Genomic DNA, 21512 nt, shown 5'->3' with positions numbered 1-21512 from the left:
AAAAAATGCACAAAAAAATAAGATTACACCAAAGAAAGAAGTTTGATTTTGGACACATGGTTAGATATGAAATCACCACATTTGGAGAGGTGCCCTATAAGTGTTCAAAGAGATAAAACTAACTCATGCTAAAGCAGTATTCAAATTCTTTCATAATTCCATATTAGCCTTCGTGAAATTCTATGTGATCGTATGTTAAGTTCAAGACCTTTTCAGAACAGTTTGGCCAGTATTAGCAAAAAATCTTGCCCCCTTTCTCACTTTAGTTCTTAGCAAAAAACATGGGTCCTACTGCTAAAATCTGTTGCTTCCATACTCAAGGAAAACACAAGGAAAAAGGAAGAGAGTATATTCTGAAAATTGTTCACAATTGCAAACTGAAATAGATACTTTTTGTTTTTCAAGCCAGTTTTACACCTTTGTCTTTAGTTTCTTTATCAGTTTCTTTATTAGAAACCTTCAGTTTCTTTATCAGTTCTGTTTACTTACACATTAATCTTTGTACCTGATACTGTAAAGTATCTGAGACAAAAAAGACTCATGTAGCACAATACTTTTTTACTGTATTAAACTGAATAATTCTGCCCTTTATATTGTCTCAAGGTAATTCAAATATTACCAAATAATTCAAATATTAATTCAATAAAGCTGGTGCAAGGTAGTTCTCAGTGTTCATTTCCAATTGGACTCAGCCTGACTTACAAAAAAAATAAAAAGTTTGTTTTTGAAAGATGATATGACAGACAAAAGAAAGAGGGAAAAGAGTCATGCATTGCAGCAGACTGAATTTCGTAGCAAATCTGCAAATTCTGTAGACACACACTTTAAGAAGTTATCTCTATACCAAGATTTCTTTCTCCCTGAAGGGATATTTACATTGTTAGTTGGATTTCATTAAACTGTGTGCTAAAATACTGCTGATGTTACAGATGCCAAACAAGAAAATTCACCAATCTTAAGAAAAAAACTCAAAGTAATAGAAGAACAAATGCAGTGAAACCGCACCTCTAGCTTCAGAAGAAATGAAATTAGCACAACTAACTGTAGAAACATTTCATTCTTTAATTCCAGGTATTTTGCCTTAGGTACAAGATAAAGGAGAGGAAATAAATTGAATGTTAAACGTATTTGTATTGGAAGGGTTGGGGGACAGCACATCTTTGAAGAAAAAGCATGCTGATATAGAATAGTTCAATGAAAACTCTACACAGAAGCCTTTCAGAAAAGAACTCACTTAAAAGAAAGTAAAATGTTAAAACCAGAAAAATCCATCTGGAGTTACCTCTTATGCTCCCCAGATTTGTCTGAAAGACTATCAATTCATTTTATTCCTTCAAGAATGCTGGAAATATTTATGTGCTGTAGAATATTATAGAATATCCAAACCTGAAAGATAATGTCATTTGATCTGAGTACAATTTTCAAGTGTTAGATAATATAAGAAACGTCCTTGACTCAGGCCAACGGTCCATCTAGTCTGACATTCTGTTTCTGACAGTGGCAAGAGAACACATAAGCCTAGCCATTTTCTGCAGAGCAGAGGCTACTGTTAGCAAGATTTATTTATCCCAAACATCTGTGTACACAGTAGATAACCTAAGGCATTAACTTTTTGTATGTATTTGAGTTTTCTGACCTCCATGCTATCTGAAGAGCATATTCCCGTTTCTTTTAAAAGTACAACGGCCTAAATATTACAAAGAGTTTATTTTGAGTTTAAATGTGATTTGGACAGGACTTTGTGACTTTCTAAGGCATTTGTATAACAGTACAACTAGGAGAAAAGGAGAAAAAGACCTGTTCTTGTTCCCAGTAGTAGTCACTGTTTTGTTCAGTTTCTTAGAGTGAACAAAATACTTATAGCATTGATGTAAAGGTAGCTCTTCCTTTAGCCATTTTTTGACTAGAGATGGGGATAGATGTATTCTTGAGGCATGTAATTACCAGCAAGATGAATCTTCTTGAAAGAGCTTAGGTAGGATGGCTGAGCTTTTTGTGTTTAGGTCCTGTTATAACCTGTACATTTTATGGTCTCTCAAATTTTAAATCAATGTTCAGTGGTGGTCAGATTTTGGAAAGCGACAGAGGTTTAGGTTTAATTAATTTATTATTATTGTTATTATTATTATTACTATTTAAGTTATTATTATTATTTAAGTTGTTTTAGAGTGTGCTGCAAATGTAAGAAAATTTACTGTTTATTTTTAATTTGGCACAGTATTCTAAAGCTAAGCAGGACAACTGTAAAGACCCTTCTGATTTAAAGAGACTATAAAGAAGCAGATATTAACAACATTTTAAAAGCAACCCAACCCTCTTTCTGCAGTTTCTGGTAGTATCTGCAAAATCTGTTGCTATTAAAAAATAAATAAATAAATAAATAATGGACCACTTCAAAGACATTTTAGAAATACTTAGTCTTCAGGCTTTGTACTTCAGCATGGAAATGCGTATGATACGTACTGGTAGAAACACAGATATAGCCCACTTTACATTATAATAATAATAATTTTTAAAAACTTTCTGTTCAGCAAGGATCATTGACTTTTTGACTCTTAATGCAATAATTTACTTTATGATAGCAATTAGTGTAATGAGAGTAAGAGCATTCTGTGTCAAGCTTCAGCATAAGATCTATAGGTCAAATCAGTATTATTTAAATTCTCATAAAGAAAGGTAGTGGATGAACCTTTTGCCTAGAAGTTTTAACTTTGTAGGTGAAAGAAAATGTTAAATATAGCCCATTTATACTGTTAACAAACTGCCACAGGCCACTGAGGACAGTAGAAAAAAATGAGATGTTCTAAGAGTTCTAGGAGTAAGTTAAAATCTTGAAAGTTCTTGTCTCTACTTTGGTATAACAAACAGTGTGTTAACAAGGTGCCTTAAATAAATGACTAGAGGTTACTTTAAATTTGAAAATTCACACTGAATCAAAAGAGACAGGGTAATTTTTCATCCAACCTAGTGAGTTGTTTACTTTCTGAACTGATACTTGAAATACTGATATGTGATGCCAAAAGGTAAATTATTTTGAGCTAGATTTAATTTAAATTTCATTCCATATTTGTTTGAAATAGAGGATTCAGCATTTATTTCTTTCCCTTCCCTTTGAGGATCTTTCACTTTTAGTAATTCTGTTTCCTAATGCCCTAATCTGTTTATTACACTATAACTTAACTTGAACAATGCTGCTTCTATTGAAAATAAACAGATTTTGTATGTCTGTGAAATAGACTTATGTGTAGTAGGATGCTTTACCACCTAGAAAAGCTTGGAGGTTTCTGAATGCTTAAGAAATGATAATGCCAGTGGATTTAGCATTTGTATATCTGCAGGCTCATGCTTATTCACTTGTACCAAGGCAGCTTAAGCTAATATCTAATCTTCTTATAGAATAGTTCTCCCTATAACAACAGGATTGTGCATAACAAGCTTGAACAACCATTTGACTCCAACTGTTGCATGAAAGGAAGGAAAGAAGGAGTTGCTCAACATTTATTCTTTATAAAAAGTCTCATTAACATTATCCTTGCATATATAGAACAGCCTAAGCATCATGCTGTGATGCTACATACTCATCTTGTAGGAACTCAACCTATTAAAAAAAAAAAGAGTCATGAATAAATTATTCAAAATTGTCCACCTTGATGCTCTCCTTTATGCCTCTCTTCCATCAAAAAGGGAAATATGCAAAAGGCATACAAAATTTATTTTGGCACTATGTTGAGCTTAGATATATATATGACAACAGAAATAATAATAATAAAAAAAAAGACTAAAATTCAGTTCTCTGCATATTGGAAGGGGAAACAAGCTAAAAATTGTTATAAATGTTTTCCTGGAAAACATCATTCATTACATATTTATTTCCTGCTTCTGATAAAAGTATGCTATTCTTAACTACTTAGTAAGCATGGAATAGAAATCTAAATGGCATTATCTTTTTGAAACTTGTGCATTTTTAGAAAAAAATGAGGTGACTTGTAGGTGAAGATCAGCCTGAGTTCATTGCTTATTTTGCCCAGCACAATTGTACGCTATTTAAATTGCACTCCATTGGCAAAATTCCCTTAGGCTTCAAGGAAAGTATAGGTTCTCTGTAGTGGAAATGAGAAGCCAAAGGAATTAATAACCAGAGGAATTGCATGCATTGCAGAAACTTAGGAAGAGAGGTAAGGGATGATGTAGGGAGGAAATAATAAAGAAAGTTCGGTATTTATTTATTTATTTGTTTGTTTGTTTGTTTTTGGTAGTATAAAATCATAGAATGGCTTGGGTTGGAAGGGACCTTAAAAATGTTCAAGATCCAATATCCCTGCCATGGTCATGGATGCCTCCCCCTAAATAAGGTTGCCCAGGGCCCCGTCCAGTTTTGGCTTTGAACACTTCCATTGATGGAGCATCCACAACTTCTCTGGGCAACCTGTTTCTTCTTTGTATTTCATTGGTCTCATCAATGAGCTGAAATAAGCATGATGAATCTGCTTCCTCATCTACTGCCAAGTAATATTACTGTAGGATGTTAATTTATAAAACAATTATTATATTTAAATTGAGAAACAAGGCATAGAATTTTATTTCTGTTACTTATACTACTGTGGTGGGAAGAGAGAGGCTTCTCATAATGCTGATTATTTTGATTCTTTATTTTATTAAAGAGAAATGTATAATACAAGAAATGTAAAATATTTTCTAGTGTCAGATAATAAAGAGAAAGTAAGGCCATGTTATTTTAGGCCATATAAAGCTTATATGCTTTTGTCCTGTCCAAGAATGTGGAAAATAAGATTTAGCATTATTTTATATATCTGTGCTAGAGATCCAAGAAATTTGATTTCCTATTTGCCATAAAAATCCAAACTGAATTTAAAACTTTTTTTTTTTTTTTTTTGTAAGAAGGAAAAGTATTTTTATGTCCCATTGAAATTCACAGCCTAGAAACTTCAGCGTTTGGGATACCTTCAGAGGAAAATACTGCCTATGCAAATAATTTTTGTCAATTTATAAGCATGGGTTGCATATGTGTTGCATATCTTATTCAAAGTTTTTCTTCAAATCGGGATTTTATTTTGTACCCAATACTTCTTTATCAGAGTAAAACTATAAAAAGTAACAAAATTCAGTTGAGAAGCTTCTTGAAAGTAAATACATGTATCCAACATAAGTTTGTTTATCTTCCTGGAAAGTAACCAGACTTTATTTTTCCTGTATAGTCTCTTTAATTGAGATAAAGCACAATCACAACATGCAAAGCACAGACATAAACTCCTTCACAATTATTGCTTAACAACTTGCTTTTAGTAAAATATGGTTTGACTTTTATCTTAAACCTGGTGCATAAAAATTCATTTTTACTTGGACTTGGACTTTACTTGGACTTGTTTTGTTCATGACAGAATTGTGCATAAGAGGTTTCTGTAACAAGTTTAGGAGGTTGCAGGTTTATTAATAAGCTTTGGAATCATGGAATCAATGTTTTAGAGTGGTTGCCTATAGAAAAGCTATTTGTGGATTGTTTGACCTTTCATTTATGTAGTATTGCTGTATCTATCTCTTTTTCTCCCTTGTCTTCAGCTTTTGTTCCTTTATTTCAAGCACCCTTAATTATATTTTTATTCTCATTACTACATTAAAGGGAAAGGATAATAACAGATCCATTAGACTTCATTAAACTGATGATTAAAGCCAGAAATTCTAAAGGACTATTTACAAGATGAAGAAGTTTTAAATAAAAGTATGGCTTCTTGGATCTGTCACATCCTAATACATCTTTAGATCTGTAACTAAAAAACAACAGCAAATGTTTCTGTTCTATTAAATATGAAAGAAAAATATGTCAGAGCGATTAAAATTATAGTAAGACTCACAGCATTTGTCATTTTAAAAAAATCGTTAATTGCTACAGGCTGTTCATTGTTATTAACAATTGGTTTCTTTTTATTTCTTTGAACTTACAGTTTGTAACTCTGATATCTGTCTCAAGTTGCATTCAGTGAGATGAATTTCAAATATTTTTTTTTTCTTTTTTTTTTTTTTAAAGTTTTTAAAATACATAGAATCAAACCTTTAAATGTTTTGGTTCCTATTCCTTATTAGATACAGGAAAATTCAGCATTCAAATAGGATAAAAATTGCATGGATATTTTTGTTAATCAGGGTTGACCATTAATTGCAGATAAGTACAGAGAAAGTGTGGGCAATGCACTGACCAAAGATGGTCAGTATCAGACTGATACTGTATGGATGGGAATAAACACAACAGTGATATAAAGTTAATTTTTGTATGGAAGATATGGAGGATACACTGTATCTTTCTCTTTCCTTGCTGATAATTCAATGAATGTTTAATTTTCTTTTTTTTTTTTTTAATGAAATTATTTTTCTTAGCACGTGGTGAATCCATTTAACTTACTGCAACATGAAATCAAAGTGGTAGAAAGGTAGAAAAATTGAATGTGTGATTACTTGTTTATATGGAAAATGTAAATATGGTTAATTAAGGCAAAAATAAAAATAAAATTGCACTTATAAAACCACATGATTTATAGGATAAGTTCATGACAGAGACACCTCCACATAGACATATTTTGTTCATGTTAGAGGCAGAATTTCCTCTTAGGGAAAGGTGAACCTTACCATTATCAGCAGCATGGTGCTAGACTAGATGAATCACTGGCCTTATCTTGTGTAGTAAGTTGCTTCTTATATTGCAAATATGTGACGGATGTTTTCAGTTTTTATGAGACGCTTTATGGGATTATTGGGAGATAATAGGATGGCTTAGTGAGAAATCTTTAGAGGTGATAGAGGTCAGTTGGCTTAAATTTTCTCTCATCTCTTGGTGTTAACTGAATATATGGGATGTACATCTGAAGGTGTAACAGTAAGTGTCAGAAGAAAGCAGCAGATGTCAAATTATTGTTGAATTTCTACACTAAAGTTCTCTAAAGTTTAGTTCTTGGAACCTTTTGAAGCTTTCCAGGGTTTGATTCAAATTAGCGCAGTTGCAAATTCTACCTGCGCTTTTATGTTGGTCTCTGTTATTTTGCCAAAGATCTGGTTTCCTTTTTTTTTTATTTCTTTATTTTTTTTCTTTCTTTCTTTTTAAAAGGCATGAGTCCAAAGATCATTTCAGGGATGATATATATTTTACTGTTTTGTAGACCTCCACATTTTGTAGCTTTTTTCCCCCCACAAGTTCCATCATGCTGACCTATTGTTCCTATTCACTTTAACTATATATATGCTGTGCTTCTTAGCAGTGCACCTGAGCTATAATAGTTAGGTTTTTCTTCTCATCTTTGCAAGGCGCAGCTGAAAAATTGGACCCAACAGTATGTCATCTCAAAAGCTTATATAATCTCACATCATTGTTAGTGTAATATAAAGAGTCTTCTAGTATAATTTTGCATTTCAGCAAGGTCAATTCTATCTTTCATTAAAGTGCCATTGTAATCTAAGCTTCTAATGGAGATTTAGAAATATTTCATCACCTGTGCATTTTCAGGGCCATAGCTATTAGGCCAGAAGTGTTAGTTTTTTACATAGGCACGAAATTCTCTTTGAACAATTATGATAATTGAAATAGGGTTTTGAATTTTTAAATTTGAACTACATAATGTTTGCATTATATATTTAGAAATGAGATTTTCCCCCCTCTCTTGCCCTCTAGAAAAGGAGACAAGTTGCTTAGAGAAAGTTCCTTAATATGAAAGTACCCCTAACTAGTCTTAATGCCGCTGAGAAATTGGAAGTACCCACAGGACAACCAGATGAAGAAATGCCAAAAAGTTTGAAGATATTTAGAACAGCAAAAAGAAAGCCCAATAGCATATAACATTTGTGACTAGAACAGAGAAGAGATGATGCTGCTCAGAACTAGAATGTCAAGGTCAGTATGTAAAATAAACTTCTTGTGCAGCTAACTGATTTGATTCACTGAAAAGGCATCATGATATAGAATTGTAACAAGTGCCCAAAACATGATAGCTTTCTGCTGCATTTTTTGTGAGGCTTAGTTTTTGGGTTTATTTTCCCCATTTTTGGGAAACTGGACCTGTTTTGCTTCTGATTTTATTGGAAGGGGAGGAAGGAAGATGATGGAGAACGTGGCAGTGTGAAGTGTGAAGCTGCAGATCTGGGCAGGTGGAAGGAAACATGAGAGCAATACCCATTCCCACCTTTTCTACAGCACTTGTCTTCCTGTTAGTAATGTTAAGCTGCTGCTGCTTCTTGTTCTCATCTTGGGCCCTTGGTTCTGCACCATGAAAGCTAATGAATCCTCAACAAATATTCAGCTACCTCATGAGGAAGGGAGACAACAAACAAGCTCAAACAAGCTGTGGTTCAAATTTGCTGTAGCCTCATTGTCTTGTTTAAAAAGGGATCTGGGACAATGGACGGTCTTTTTTTTTTTTTTCCTTTTTTCTTTTTTTCTTCAGATGTTCACCTAAAAGCTCCAGGCAATGAATGCAGAAGATACAAAAAAAAAAAAAAAAAAAAAAAAAAGACTAAGAATTTGTGCAGAGAGGGATGTTACTCTTTTCCCATTACATCAAATTCACACTTAAGCTGGGCTGTACTTAGCAGGTCAAATGGAGTCTCTAGTCTTGGTGACCGATGGAATTCTAGTGATTGTGACTATTATACCAATTTCACTTAAAAACAACCTTGCAGTCTCTGAAGTGCTGTGAGTTTTGATGAGCTCAGACAGAAGGATGAGTTAATAAGTGTTTGTTTCAGATAGCCTCAAATGGCTTATGTGTGTAAATATTTCATTTCCCTATGTGTGTATTTTAAATACAAGCCTATTTAATGGATGGTCCCTGCTCCCTCTAAAGTTTAGTGGAGAGGTTCCAGGTAACTTCTAAGAAATTTAACTTACAGTAGACATTATAGTGCATTTCCAAGAAAGGAAGTCAGGATATTTTGTGTTAGAACATATACAATTAACAGTAGTTTAGGAATTCTAGAAAGCCTTTCCGAATAGTGGAGAATCTGTTTAGAATTGTCTGGAAGAATAGCAGTTCACACTCCTGTTACTAGAGTGCTCTCCTCAGATTTCTTCAGTTATGAAAAGATTTACAGTTTTTAATTCTTGGACCCTTGAAATATCTTATCTAGCTGTATTCTTTCAATTAGAGCATCTCATGTTATCACTGGAATCGTAAGAGATAAAATAATATTTCATAATGTTTTCCCTTAACATTAGCTTTAGCTCCGTAAAGATGATTTGAGTCTATTATGTGTACAAATTGGGTAGAGTTTTGCAGAATTATGCCCATTGCTTATACAGCAAAATAGTGCATTAATAGTCAGCATACATTATGTTTGCAAGCTAATCTATTCACAGGATTTGAGCTAAAGATCGCTTAGCTCCTCAGTCAGGCTTTAATTACTTCAGAGATTTACAAGGATCTATGAATCTAATAATTCAAGGTTTTTGAAACCTGATTATTCAAGGATTACTAGTTGTCTGTGGTTACTTGTAATTAGCCACCTGATTTTGCCTTTTCCTGTCTCTAGGGAAGAGAATGTAACCTTATTAATAGGGTACAGGACTAAGACTCAAGAGTCCTGTTAGCTTAGCTTTGTAATTTGTATGCTGAGTATCCTTTAAAAGGCAGTTGACCTTTCTGTGCCTAAGTTTCTCAGCTGATAGCAATTGAGATCACAATACAAACCTTTGTAAAACATTTTGTGAGTATTGATGAAGCACTACATAGGACTAAGTGCTTTTCTTACCATATCCAGTTAGGAGAAAGAGTGAAATAAAGTGGAGAAAATAAATACTGTGATAAACTTGTTACATATATAATTACTCTTGCACTGTGACTTGATAAGAAAGTCATATAGATGTTAATGAGGCTAACCTCAATTAAGTGGAGCTTTATGGTAAAAAAATGTTTTTAGCTGCTGATCTGAGCTTTTTTATGCTTCCATCACTGTAGTATATGAAAGTCAAAAATATTTTGTATTAAATCAATATTAGCACCAACATAAGAACAGAGTTCTTAAGCCAGTACTGATGCTCTTTCATAGCATATGTTTGTGGCTTCACCAAGCTATCAGGTCACTGCTGTAGTGCCCGGAATTCATGGAAGAAGCTACTTAGTTCCATGATTTTTTCTAGGAATGTTTTAGGTAGGAGTACTTCTGCTTGTGGAGATGGTACTCAGGAAAGGAAATGGGGAAAACTGATGTACAGAAGCATTCTCCTTAACCATGAGCCTGTCTCACTGATGTATGGTTCCTGTTATTTGCTTCAGAGCTGTATTTTACTTATGGCATTGCCACTTCTTGTCTGCGTAAGCCATAAAACCACAGGAAACTACCTGAGATCATCTGAGAAATACATAAGCTTGGCTGTCTGCTAGAAACTGTTTAATTGTGTTTAGATTTTTTTTCCAAGGACAGAGGATAGTCAATTAAAAAGATGTAGCATTCCAAGCCAAAAACTCCATTACTTCTTTTCAGCGATTCAGGCTACTAGCTCATCAAGCTATGTAGCCATAGCCTTTTCATTAACAATTTCATTTTTTGCCCATCGTTTTAAATAGAATACATTTTCTTCTTCCTCATTGTGTCAATCTTCTTTGTTAGTTTAGCCTTTTCTTTCTCAGTGCCTAAACAGAATTTAGTAAAACTGATACATTACACAGTATGTTATTTATGATGTTTTACAGTGTGTGATTTATACAGTGTGTTATTTATGATGTTTTCAATATGGATCTTAATCATACCATACATGTATCCAATCTCCAAATAACTCTCCTAGTTCAATAATGCAATTAATTACAGATGTTAGCTTTTTATTATATAGAGAGATAAATAAATAAATAAATAAATAAATAAATAAACACATTTGGTAGTAACAACATAAAGGAAAAAAAAATAAATATTGAAGACAGTTATTTAAAACTGATGGAGCTCAAACACATTAGACTTCCAAATGTTAACTGGGAATCACTATTGCCTGGGACAAGACTTCACTCCAGATCGAGCAATGTGATAACCATCTCTCTTGGATCCCTAACCACCATGTGTTTTCAGCAGGAAAAATGAAAACTCCATGAGAAATGCTTTCTGTTCTAAACACTCTAAAATAAGCTAGTCCATTGCCTTTGTGTTATCTACCACACAAAGACTAAGCTTTATTTTTCTTTACAAAGAAATAAAAAATAATGTTCCTCTATTCCGTGTTGCTGATGTGAAAAGATATGGTAAAGACTTAAGTGTGCCTTGTCCAAATCTACATGTATTATGGGCTTGGAACAGTCATGCAATATGAACTTGATTTCATGTTAGGTACTGAACAAGTTGTTAGTAAACATTTCCTTCCAGAGAATTCATAATTCAGCTGTAATACTGTAGATAAGAAAATAAATTCTGTGAGGACCAGAGGGAAATAATATTAGTTAGCATGAAGAATGACAAACACAACATACTATGCATGTTAGTAAAGTGAAATATTCTGTTTATGTAGACTTGTAAGATAAGGAAGGGAAACAACAGTGAAGGGGCTTTTCCTGTTTCTTTCAGGTTATAACATAAGGAGCTGATGCTGATTTATGAGTCCTACAAAGCTTGAAACTTGACTTCCTAGAAAATGCTCCTCTGAGGCAATGCAGTTAGCAGCTCTCTAAACAGAACTAGTAGCTCTGTCATTGAGGGATGATGAAGACTAAAGAGTCTGAACGCTAGATTAGCATCCTTTTCTCTGGTGCAACCAGAGATACTCTGTGGGTTTTCAGGGCTTTGATGTAAAGTGTACTCGTTTTCTTAAAGGATTTTTATCCATGTTGTTAGAGAAGAGTTTAGTTGCATGTATCTTGATGGATGAATTATATCAGTAGTTCTGAAATATCCATTTTTCATATAAAGTATGAGACTGCAGAATCTGTAACTTTATTATTTTGAACTAATGCATTCTCAAAAGAATAAATGCAGTTCATATTCAAAATGAAAAGTAGGTGTGTTCTAGGATCTTTTATGCAATGGGATAGACAGAAGAAACATAGCAGGATGTTTAGATGAAAGATTAAAGTGAATAATCATCTTCCATACCAATCCTGATATGTACCTTCACCTTATAGAGAATTATATAGAAGATGAGGAGACTTAGCATCAGTCTGGATCAGGCTGTAATTGCTGTTTATCTCCATTATCTCTCTATTCATTAATTTCATTTCAAACTTTGAGATCGTCCCTTTTAGGAAGCTAATCCATACAGGGTAGTGAAGAGAGTTTCTATGCTGTTTATTGTTACATCTTTCCTGGTCTTTACAAGATTAGACAATGTCTTGTAAATTCATTTAAATGTTGATTACGCTGTCATTATGTGTGCGCTGGGTGTTTTGCAGAAGAAGAATGAGATGATCAAGTTGGTATGGTGTGAATAGACTTAAAAAGATTGCAACATGGCATTTTTATTGGAGGAGGAGATTTCATTTAAAAATATACTTTCAAATGTGTTTTTCTTAAATGCTGAATTGATGATTCCTTTTATTTTGATTTTGTTTCTTGAATGTGTCATTTAGGAAAGTTAACAGAGATCTACTGTTGGAACTGTGGTTTGTCTGATAGTGAGAATTTAAGGCATTAGAGATTTTTATATTATGGGAGTTTTTCTTCTTTATTTGATACTTCTTTATTTTGATGGTCCAACTTTTGTAAGACATCATTTTTATGAAAACATACTAGGAATTCAGTGAGCACCACAGTCTGTAAAAGCAATCTGAACTGGAAGAAGATATACCATGGAAAAACCTTACACTACATTTCAAGTCCAGGCCAGTTAACTAAATAATGTTCTTTTCTCTTGCAATTCTTCCCTAGACGTGATTGTGGAAATTTGCCTTGTAGCCTTGCTGTTGTAGGGCAAGGGAAGCTCTCTGGTAGTACCTTCAGTGATATTTAATTACCATGCAGATGAGGGAAGAACCTTTTCATGGACCATATGTTTCACTCAAGATAGGGACATATATTTTTAAGAAGGCAAGATAAAGAATACTAATTATTTGTTGTACCTGTTTATACAACAGATAAAAAGAAAAGAGGAGGAAAAAAAAAAAAAAAAAAAGATAAACTGGTTTCTGCTTGTCAAAGCTCAAAAAAAAAAAAAAGAGAAAAACAAACAACATTGCCCAAGTCTTCTCCCAATCCTTTTTTTTTTTTTTTTTTTTTTTTAAGAGAATATTTTAGAGACTATAGAAGTTGCTGAAATTATTAAGAGAGTTTTTCTGTGTTAGTGCCTGAATCTGTGTTTACTAGACAGCTGGAGTGTTTTCTTGGAGTCTGTGGCTTACTCTAAATGTGTAAAAAACAAATTGGTGTAAAAAACAAATATCACTTCATCAGTTTTATATTCAAATCTTCCTGTATCTCTTACACTATGTCACTACTCCAGATATGTAAGTATTTTCAGCTGCCAGGACTTCCATGGGAAAGTGTGTAAGAGCATCATATATATAATATTTTTTATTATTATTCACTTACATAACTATGTTTGGAGGTTGGTTCTTTGGCTTAACGTTAAAACTATTGTCCCATATTTTTACACGAACTCTGATTTAGATACACTTTCACTGTATGCTTCTTTTGGAAGACAGCTATAATCATTCTTGTAAGACAGGAAATAATGAACAGTAAATCAGTCTAATGTAGAGTTTCAGAAAGTGAGTGCTCAAGGCTCACTAATGTTTTGAGTTCCCATATCATTCTCTGGGTCTTTGAGGCAGACTCCAGAATGATTTAGGCAAGGGGTTGACATGCTGCATCTAAATGTGGAAAGGAGGTGTAGCACAGAAAGCATGTTCCCAGCTGCATCTGGGGGTGAGACTCCATCTGAAACTTTGCCCAAGGACAAAATTGTAGCATGATCCGAGTGTGTGGCATCTCAGTGATGGATCTTAGCCAGCGTGCTGGGTCAGACCCACCAGCAGGAACAGCATCCTTCACCAATGGAATGGCTGAAAGAGGAGATTGCAATGTACTTTTTGGGATTTTCACCCTGACCTGGACCTCACTTTAAATGAGCTATCGTTAACAAACTTGCAGGCAGATGCTTCCCTTAACCATATGTATAAAGCAGGTGGAGACTGTAGTTGCTGGCCATGTGAGCAAGTCTCTTTAGTCAGAAATGGTGATGTTGTTAGCAGAGATTGGTATGTCAGGTACAAAACTTTTAAAAATAGTGCCAGAAATAAGGAAACATTAGGGGTTGTGTACTTTGAAAAAGCTGGACAGAAAGTTCACTGCTAAGCAGATTTTTAAGCATCAGGTAAATTTGAAATGTGAGCTAGACCTGAAGCTAATTTTAAAAATGTCTGCTTTCAGGTATGCTTAGGGCATACCTGAAGTTTATTTCAAAAACCAAATTATAGGACAGCACAGGGCTGATATGTGATATAGCACAGCTATTACCTGCAGCACAGCTCAGCCCAGGCATCCACCTACTCTAGTTAACATGGTCTTCTGGTTAGGATCACTACAGTTACAATCCTGGCATTTTAGAAAACTTACTTGGTGCAGTCATGATATAAAGAAGTATTATGTTATATGGTATAAGTAGTTAATACTATTTTTATGCACAGTTTGAGATTCAGTTTCAATCTTTCTGATAATATCTGGACTCTGATACTTGCTTAACTTCTTTCTGTCTGAAGCTGACTTCTTGATCAGGTCTGTCTTAGAGATGGAAATAAACATCACTGTGATATATGGCAATCTCTGATAGTCTATGTATAGCTTTTTTTTTTTTTTTAATGTTTATTTAGTTGGACTTGAAGACCAAAAGCTGTACAGCTGTACTGTGGAATGTATCTCATGGTTTTCAAAAGATCAGGGTCCCCACTTTGTGTGTTACTAAGTCGGTAACTTGTAATTTGGGAGCAATGAGCTTGCATGTCTCACACTATGTGTAATTTAAATACAAGGTGATGGACTCTACTTAGGTCAGTGAACCATAGGACTGTGAAGTCTCATGTAAAACTTACAAGCTCTTATAAGGAAGCAAGAGCTGTATCCCACATTATAACCTAGTTATCAGAGAAGCTCTTAAGGTACTGGAGACACAAGCATTCAATTTCTTCCTGTACTTTGAAACAGGAACTGGACCTGAAGTTCCACATGCAAGATAGCCTTCTTGTTAGAATGTTCACCCTAAGAGAAATTGGGTTGTTTTCTGCTGCAAGGCATTAAGCCATGGCATGAACAATGATCGCTGCTATCAATATCCCCATGGGCTTTTCTTAAAGGTTACCCCAACGTTTGTTCTTTGGGAAAAAAATAATAACATGAAGAGATTCCAACTGTGAAAGAAACATCCTTTTTTTCATCGTTTCATCATTGTTCTAGTGTTTAGCTTTGTATAGGTATGTCAGATGATTTTGCTTTATTTGCTCTTTTGTTTTCTGTTCTGTAATGCCTTACAGCGTTTGATTCTGAAACCTGTCAGTAACTTCATTAGACTTGGACAATTTGTACAGCTTTCTAAAAAAATAAGTTTAAAATATTTCTCTGTACTTTCTACAGAGTTGATGGAAAAGAAGATGCACAACCAGATGTGATTCATCTTGTTATTTGGGGACAAATATCTTATGACAGAATGAACAGCTTTTTTGAGGTGTCCCTATGGTGGACTCTGATGGAAGAAGTCTAAAGTCAACTAAATGGCTAACTGTTAGACTGCTGAAGTAGGTGCAGTTAAGTCACAGATAAATATTCTGCTGAATAAAATAATAATAATAAAAAAATAAAAAATAAAAGCAAACGTGGCAAAGAAAGGATTGATAGTCTGCTCTCTTGACCATTTTACTGCTAGTTTGGAAAACAATTTTTTTTTAATTGGGTGTTTATTCAACCATTCTACTCCTTTTTATTTAATTGGATTTCAGTATATGATACGGATTATGTCACCTGTATGTTCATTTCACATTCTGTTAGTTTCTTTAGTATAACAGAAAATTCTCAGCCATGACCTTTCAACAGAAGAAGACTAATCACTTAAAGAATGTTCTTTGAATGCTGGAAAAACAACTACCATGAATGTGCATACCAAAGAATAATTAAATATTCTTGGCAAAATGAAACAGAGAGCAGGACATACAAAAAGGACTATGTGACTAATCATTGGATTTATTCTGTAAACGTATAGAAAATAGAATGGCTTGTACTGTGCTGTACTTATGCACCAGAACATTAATCTGACCAATAGATTTTCAGGGAGATTTGTTTCTAAACAAAACAATTGAATTATTATTTAAAAGAAGAGTAAAAATAAGTAATTAGTAATGTTAGTACTGTCTCTATTTTGTTTGCAGAACAAAAGTACTTTAAGCTGGTCAGTTCTTTGATGATGCCCGTAATGTCTAATTTAATTTGTGTGTAACTGTTGCTTGTACTTTTTTTGGTTAGACTGCTCTTTTCAGTTAGGCTTTGTAGTGTGTTTTTTTGTTGTTGTTGTTTGTTTTTTTTTTGTTTTGTTTTGTTTTTTTTTTTTGTTCCCCTCTCTGCATTGTGCAACATCCACAGATCTTTCTACAGAGGTCCAGCTTCTAAAGCTTAGAAGGGAAAACAACACCTTATCCCACAGGTTTGTGACTCAGGTGTATGAAGTAGAAGTGCAGTCATGCCAAAATCACTAAATAACTATAACAAAAAGAACTCTTCTCTCTGTGTTGACTTTTGGAGAAATCTGAGGAACCAATATTTCCTTAGATTAAGTTTCAGTTGAGTGTCCAAAATTAAGGGAGATGTAATATCATGGAATGGCTTGGATTGGAAAGGACCTCAAAGATTATCTATTTCCAAACCCCCTGCCATAGGCAGGGATGCCACCCACTAAATCAGGTTGCTCGGGGCCTCATCCAGTCTGGTCTTGAACACTTCCAGGGTTGGGGCATCCCTTCTCTGGTGACCTGTGTCTCATCACCTTCTGAGTGAAGAATTTCCTACAAACCTCTAATCTAAATCTCCCTTCTTTTAGTACTGAGGCATACTTTTCTGACTTTTTGATATCTTAACTTATCCATCCCAAACATGATGATTTGTTATAATGGCAGGAAGGCAGGAAGTGTAGGGGGAAGTACCAGTCTCTTCTCCTTAATGACTGCACTAGGGGAGGTTCAAACTGGATATTGGGAAAAAATTCTTTAGCGTGATAGCTGTCAAACACTGGAACAGGCTTCTAAGCGAGGTGGTTAATGCCCCATTCCATCACTGTTCTAAAAGCATTTGGATAATGCCCTCATTAGTATGCTTTAATGTTTGTTTAGCCCTGAAGTGGTCTTGCAGTTGGACTTGACCTTTCAAGGTCCCTTCCAGCTGAACTGTTCTATTCTGTTGTAAAGAGTTACCTACATGTATTCCTCCTATCTTACCTATATTCTCTTGCTGATCAGAACCAGTTCTCTACTTTGAGCCATTAAGGTACCTGTAATAGATCTCACTAGTAACTAATTTTTTCTGTAATCAAACTTTAAGATAGCAAAGGCTCATTCAGGTGTGCTACATAAACAGGTAGTGTTTTATGAGAGTACTGCATTACTACTAACGCAGTGGTTTTCATCTTGAGTATGTTGGACAAGGCATATTTGGAAAAAAAAGTAAATCAGATTTTGGGGGTCTGGCTTAATCATTTCAGCCCAGTAGTGCTGGAACTGCAGACGAAACACAGTCTGTAGAGAACATGTAACAAGTGTGAAATTTTGTATTATTTTTTTTTCCCTTAAGAAAACATGCTCATTTTCTGTAGGTAAAAGACCAGAAGGGTTTATTACAGCATCTAATAACTTAGCACGTTGATAAGTTATGGGGAAGTTGTGGGGAGCGGGGGTCGCCCTCTTCTCACAGGTAACTAGTGATAGGACTAAAGGGAATGGCCTCAAGTTGCTCCAGGGGAGGTTTAGGTTGGAAATAGGAGAAATTTCTTCTCAGAAAGAGCAGTCAGGCATTGGAAGGGGTTTTCCAGGGAGTTGGTGGAATCACTGTCCCTGGGAGTGTTCAAGGAAAGGTTGGATGTGGTGCTTAGGTACATGGTTTAGTGGGTGATATTGGTAATCTTGAAGGTCTTTTAGACATTCTAATCTTAATTAAGAATCTTAATCTTCTTAATATTAGAATCTTAATGATTCTATGATTCTATGTTAAGTAGGCCATAGAATGCCACAAAATTGTCTCTGTTCTAAACATACTTTGTGTTTCTCTGGTTTTCCTATAAACATTTTGTTGAAATCTGATATCAGTAATCTGTGTGGCAAGTCTCTATGTGACAATTTTTATTAACCTTGACTGCTAACATATTTTCTCAATTAAATTAATAGGATAAATGAAGGTAACCACAGATGCTTTTCAAAACACGTTATCTTATTTTTTATCTGTTATTGGACAATAATTCAAATGCTTCAGCAGTTGAGGATGCACAGCCTTCTGGTCAAAAATTTGGTAAATTATTTTTTATTTGGTGTAAAAAATAAAGGTTTGAAATTCATTTATAATAGTATTATATATTAATCTACATTACATCTGTACTGTAAGTGCTTATGGCAGAGACACACCTTAGGACACCTGGGAGATGGCTCTGCAGTTTCAGTTGGTATTGTCTTTCAGCATAGTTTAAAGCTGCTCAGAGTCTGTGAAGCATCATGCCAAACGCTGTAGTACATGTATTGACATTTCATTCATATTTCTGTTTTACGAAAATTGCCTTTATTAATGGCTTTGGTATAATGAGATGTAGGGACAGGTTTAAGAAAAAAAGATGTTAGTGACTCGCTGCTGCATACTTTGGAATACTGAAATACACTTTGGAATACACTTTTTATCTTGTACACTACTGAAGTTCTTTATTAAAAGCTGTATTTATACTTTGAAGTATGTTTAAAAAGAACAGACAGTCCCTTCCTCTTCCTTCCAGCCAGCTCTAATTATTGATAATTTTGTTGTAATCATCTTATTCTGCAGATGAAACTTTAGGTCAGTGAAAGTCAATTTTAAATGCATTCATTGACGTACAATTTCTACAGAAAAGATAAGTTTATAGCATTAAGAACGAGAGTGCCAGCCTAATACTTTTAATTTCCTGAATAGAATATTTTTCCATATCTGTACGTTCTTATGTATTTAAAGGCATTTATGAATATAATAACTTAGATATTTATATAAGTAAAAATATCTCTCCATACTCCACAGCGTGTTCATCTCTCTTCGGAAAATATTTTGTACATACCATAATCTCATGATAAACAGAAAGTAAAAGAAAATATATTATTACAATGTTGTAGAGTGGTTTGAGTTGGAAAGGACTTTAAAGATTGTCTTGTCGTCCCCCCCTGCCATGGGCAGGGACACCTCCCACTAAACCAGGTCACCCAAAACCTCTAACCTGGCCTTGAGCACTTCCAGGGAATCTAGGTGGAGTCTCACCTAATCTAGGTGGAGTCTCACCTAGACATCCCCTCCCTCAGCCTGCTGGCCATGCAGCTTTTAATGCAGCCCAGGATACAGTTGGGTTTTCAGGCTGCAAAGACATGTTGCTGGTTTGTGTCGAGCTTCTCATCATCCAACACTCTCAAGCCCTTCTACTAAGGGCTGCTCTCACTCCATTTTCCACCCAGCCTGTATTTGTGCTTGGGATTGCCTCAACCCAGCAGCAGGACCTTGCAATTGGCCTTCTTGAACTTCAAGAGGTTTGCATGAGCCTACCTCTCAAGCCTGTCCAGATCCTTCTGGATGGCATACCTTCCCTCTAGCATATCAGTCTCACCACACAGCTTGGTGTCATCAGCAAACTTTTTGAAGATGCACCCAATCCCAATGTCCTTGTCACAAACAAAGATACTGAATAGTACTGCTCTCAGTATCGACGCCCTGAGGAACACCACTCATCACCAGTCTCCACCTGGTCATTGAGCTGCTGATGACTGGAACAATTTGAGTGTGAAAATCCAGCCAATTCATTATCCTCCAAATGGTCCATCTGTCAACTCAAGTATTCAACAAGTAAAAGTACTTGGACAAGAGCAATTGCTATTCTCATTATATATTGTGCTTTCTGTTTCCTTCATCAGGTCTTGATTTATCTTGCACAAACACTGGGGTTTCAATCATATTTTAAAATATCATTGTTTTGCTGATTTTTATACTTGCTACTGGCTCTGAGTAATGAAATATCTAAAAAAAAGATCAAAAAAATCCAGACTTTAATATATTAATTTACACTCCAAAACACTTGTCATCTTCAGTGGGTAAATTATCATCATATTGGAACTGTGAAATTCTGGTTGTTCAGCAACAGTACCTTTTGTTCTGTTTGTTTATTTCTGTGTACTTAAATTGAAGGGAGCTGACAGTCCTGCAGTGACTATAGCACATGAACAGTGGATGATCTATAGCACAAAAATTATACTAAGAGATGTCAGATAAATTTTTGGTTTACTTAGAAATACTGTCTTCAACTTCAGATTTATGTGAAGTTCTCAATCTTCTCCCCCTTTGAAAAGCCAGTCTCTTATAATAATTGAAATTACAGCCTCCTAACCTGGTGAAGAGCATTTTTGACACAATTCTCTATTATGCCCAGTTTTTGAGTTAGTATTTTCACTTTCATCTTCCTTCTGTATATAGTTTGGGAATTTCTGTTTCCTATTTAAACACTGTTGTCCCCTGTGCCAGAAATACACACTGTACTCAACTGTGTTTTTAATTCAGCACTTTTGTGTCTACCTCATTCCATTGTGAAGCACAGTGAGAAAGTTGTAGAGGAAATGATATTATCTTATTGTATAGAAAAGAGTTGTTAATTCATTCCTTAAAATGTTCTAATTTGCATGCAAGCACTTTACATTATGTCATTTACATTCTCAATAGAAAGCTAGACTTGGTCTTCAAAACCAGAACAAACTTCCTTTCATAATCATGTTGTAGCAATTATTTCTAACATGAATGTGTGTGGGCTGAACAGTTTTGCAGAAACAAAAAAGATAAATGAAAATAGGATTCATTTGAAGTGTGTACAAGATAAATCTAGTAGTCTTGACTCTGTCAACAGTGTATTCTATTATGACAGATTGTACAAACAGTATTAGACTGGAATAATTTTTTTATTTTTATTGTCACTGGTCCACTCTAGGCCCTTTTCATGTCAAATCTGTCCATCACTCCTTCAGAGGGCAGCTGGTAATTCTCTCCTTCCCACATTGTTCCTAGTGTACAAGGTCAGCCATCTTGTTAGCAAAAATATCTTTGCCCAACTTAGTGACTTGTTTCCAATCTCTCCCAAACAGACATTGATCTCAGACTGGGTCCCCTGTAAACCAAAACCTTGTTGCTGACACCAGTTGTGCAGCCAATTATTGACGTGCAGCATCACTCCCATCTTCCTCACACCTCTTCCCCTCAGCAGTAGGACTGAGGAGAACGTTGCTTGGGACCGGTTCCTGTCACTATTACACCTACAGCTTGGTAGTGACTTTTAATACCCTCCAGATTGCCACCTCATTGGTGCCCAC

General features: G+C 34.8%; 1 protein-coding gene across 6 annotated transcripts in view; it reads left to right on the top strand.

Moving 5' to 3' along the window:
• TAFA5 (TAFA chemokine like family member 5) overlaps nt 1-21512 on the top strand; it is a 437226-nt gene that overhangs the window by 24407 nt on the left and 391307 nt on the right. The window lies entirely within an intron of this gene.

This window comes from Anas acuta, chromosome 1 (genome assembly GCF_963932015.1).
Source record: "Anas acuta chromosome 1, bAnaAcu1.1, whole genome shotgun sequence".
Lineage (NCBI taxonomy): Eukaryota > Metazoa > Chordata > Aves > Anseriformes > Anatidae > Anas > Anas acuta.
This window is presented reverse-complemented; position numbering and strand designations above follow the sequence as displayed.